General features: G+C 44.3%; 1 protein-coding gene across 1 annotated transcript in view; it reads right to left on the bottom strand.

Moving 5' to 3' along the window:
- The window catches only part of MEGF11 (multiple EGF-like-domains 11), a gene marked incomplete at its 5' end in the record, with an annotated part of 99,992 nt that overhangs the window by 59,076 nt on the left and 37,405 nt on the right, over positions 1 to 3,511 (bottom strand). The window lies entirely within an intron of this gene.

The following is a 3,511-nucleotide window of genomic DNA, read 5'->3' as shown; positions in this document are numbered from 1 at the left end:
TCAGCAGGAGGTGGGGAAGTTACAAAAACAAACCTCCTAGAACAGATGTTAGATCATTAAGCAAAACATCACTTACGGAACACTAATCACAAAATATACAGTCTGATACCGTGCAGAGATTGCTCTGCAGTTCTTGGAAAATATATTCTAAGAATAGGGTTGTTAAAGAGCTAAAAGATCTCGTACGTGCTCATCTTCCACAGACTGGCAGAGGAAAACTGCACGGCAGGTGCATTAGACCTTTTTGATGAGTAGCTGGTTCCTGCATTTGTTTTCAATTAATTTGCATGAGATTGGGAATTTAGGAAGAGTGCTGAACAAGGAGCGATGCGTATGTCAGAGAGGAGGCACACGGAGCAGACCACAGACACAGACAGTCTCGGTCCTGTTTCTGCTTTAGGTGTGGGGAAAGTGAGGGAAAGGAGAGTAAATACTTACATGTTACAGAAATATAGAATATTTCAACAGTAAATTACATATGCACCAATTAGCTGGTGTGGCTGAAAGGAGAGACACAGTTCTTACTAATATTGTCCATCTGATACAAGACGGGAATTAAACTGTGAGCATGATTCCTTTAAACCTACTTAGCGAGTCCCAGAGCCAGGTCTGCACAGCTTAGCACATACATGGTATTTGTGCTCCTTTTTCTCCCGTGTGTAGTCCTGACTTTCACACCACAAATTAGCTCCTAAATTTACTTCTCCGGTGAGTCAAACCTCAGTAATTTAGTTCTGTGTCAGAGAAAGCTATCCTACTCCAAAGTTAAACAGTAACTACGCTGCAGTGTGACCTATACCATAGCTCAGGGGAAAAGATCCTGGCCAAAATGTGTTTTTGCAGGTGAGAGGCTTCACTGTTTGATAGGAGGATCCATTTATCAGGAGACAAATGCACAAAATGTCAGCTTCCCTATGTCATGGCAAGTACCTCCAGGAGCCCATATATCACAGCATCAGACACTGAGACAGTAAAAGGAAATATGAACAGATTTCTGAGCACCATAAACCACCATATGCTTGCTGTAGCAGTTCTGCCTAGCACCAGTGTGACTCACCCTATTTTACACTAAAAACTTTGGTTTAGGGGCAAGTAAAAGAAACGGTTAAAAGATGAACTGCTCAGGAGTAAATCCTACAAGTCTCTGATTTCTGAGCAAAAGCAGTGTTGGTAAAAGATGCTGTCTTTGACCTCAGTAGAGTAAAACAAGTTCCCCTGAAAAGGCCTGGCAGCAAAAGGTCTGCCCAGGCAGCCAGAAAGCCCGGAGCACGCTGCCCCTCCTCACCCTGCCAGCACCTACAGAAGGAGCTGCAGGAACCCAGAGCCAAGCGGGACAGCAGAGGGGCATTCGGTCTCCAGGTCTAATCAGTCCTCTGCCTCTCTCTCACCTATGACAATTAGACAGCCAATTAGTGCCACTTAGAAAGCCGTATCTCGTGTGAATGAAACTCCCAACTCACGTCATGTACAACGCGGAACTGCTGGTACTGCCAATAATTTCTACAACAACTGACCTTATCTGGATTTGAATTAGTGATCTAGGAGTAAGAGAAAACCCCCTTGAAAAGAGGAGAGCAGGGTGATGCAGAGCCAAAACATCCCCCTGGGAACCCGATTAACTCTAACAGCATCTGGGCCATGAGTGGGAGCAGAAGGTGGATTTCCAGTTCCTCAGACGCCTCGCTGTGACTGCAGACCAGCTTGTGTTATGTGTCAAGTTCTCCCTGGCCAAGCGCACGACAGGCTGCTGTGGATTCGCTGGTGGGCTCTGTGTGGAGGGCAGCCAGACGCCGACACTCAGGGCATCCCAGAGAAAAGGTCCTGTACCCAAGCTAACCACCGGGCTGCCTCATCGGTATTCAACACGCCTTTGGGTTTTGGCATTTCCTTTAATGTACTGCGCTTTATGGACTAGCAGAGCCTGGTCATTCTGGCTGGCCACCTTACACGCACTTCCTCTGCAAACAAACCTTAGCCGAAAAAATAACTGGCTTAATGAGATTTCTATCCCCAGGTTTGACAAGCGAGACCTTCAGAGCTCTCTGAGTGACAACTGCCAAATACACTTAACTTCTTAATTACATAAGAGGAAAATGCACTTGAACTACAGCTCTGGCTCTAAGATTTTACTAATTATAAATGCACATCCCGTTATTAACATTTTGAACTTGATTTGGGAGAATGACCTACGAAATTAAATGCATTCAGGTACTGTTAAAGATATGTAAATTCCACCTCCCTCTCGCCACCTGCCCAAGTGAATAATGCCGCAGAATACGTCCATCCAGCTGCTAATGAGTTATATATCCTATTAAACTGATTTCAAATGTTGTGCATTGAATCTTCACTCTCGCAATATGGTACTTTATATTTCTATCCTGTTTAGTGAAATTAATCAACAGCTGGGCTCCTCACGTCGATTATCCCTTTTTCAATTAAGATTGGGAGGTTAATGAGAGCAGTGCAATCCCTGGATGTGGTACACTTGATAGGAAGGAGTAGCTAAGTCAATCAACCACACATCTCTGAAAATGTTAAAGCTATACTAAGTAACCTGGTTCTAAATAACTTGATACTTCATACCTCTATTTTCCAAGTCAGAATGATGGACATCACCAACTTCCAGAAGTGCTTAATTTTCATAATTTCCACGTAGAGGCCCAGTTTATCAACATACACACCTGAAATATATCCAATGTATCGTTTCCTAATTTCAGGGGTCAAATCTGACTCTAACTTAATCGGTAGAAAAACTCTCTTTATGGGACATGGGAGCAGGGCCAGCTCCAGTGAGTGCCCTGCTCCGTGTGTGAAGCAGCATGTTCCTGCCCTTCGCTGTACATCACACCTTCCCAGCCCGCAGTCTGCGAGGATGGGGCATCCCACATCTCCACTCAGCTGCTCATAAGCAAACACCAGTGAGCCTTTTATTTGTTTGCAACCCAAATCTGATGGGAGCATCCCAACAGATACAGGTGGGGGGTCCCTGGGGCCCTGAAAAGCCAGCTTTAAATCAAAACGAATGGTGGCAATAACGTAGCTAACACCACCTGTATGACCTTCTCTACCTTTAAGTACTTCAGAAATGCTACTTGTTGCTAAAACAAAGTGACAGCCCTCTCTAGCACCATGAGAGGTTTGAGGCGTACAGTTCTTGTTATGGTTAATTCTCTCTTACGTATTGAGGGTTAGGTCCAAGGAACCAAACTCCATTAATAACCCAGGCTGCCAGCTCACATCCATCAGCATCAAATATTAATAGACTCACGAGGGCCAGAGCATACATCTTTCCGGATGGCAGTCAATAATACGTCTTGTTTCTCTTCAGGGAAAGGGGGAGATTTTCTTCCACGAAAATTATTATCGTACAATATTAGAGGAGCTTAAAGACGCACTGCCGCCCTCAGTGTTAGCTGTGTTAACAAGCTCTGGACACTTCAGAAAGTGTTTTCTCTGGATTAATGTTGCCCTAAGAGATTAGATTTCTTGTTTCTGTTAAAAATACATTCCT

Source organism: Buceros rhinoceros, unplaced genomic scaffold, assembly GCF_000710305.1.
Source record: "Buceros rhinoceros silvestris isolate BGI_N320 unplaced genomic scaffold, ASM71030v1 scaffold16853, whole genome shotgun sequence".
NCBI lineage: Eukaryota > Metazoa > Chordata > Aves > Bucerotiformes > Bucerotidae > Buceros > Buceros rhinoceros.
The sequence above is the reverse complement of the archived record's forward strand: the minus strand, read 5'-3'. Positions and strand labels throughout refer to the sequence as shown.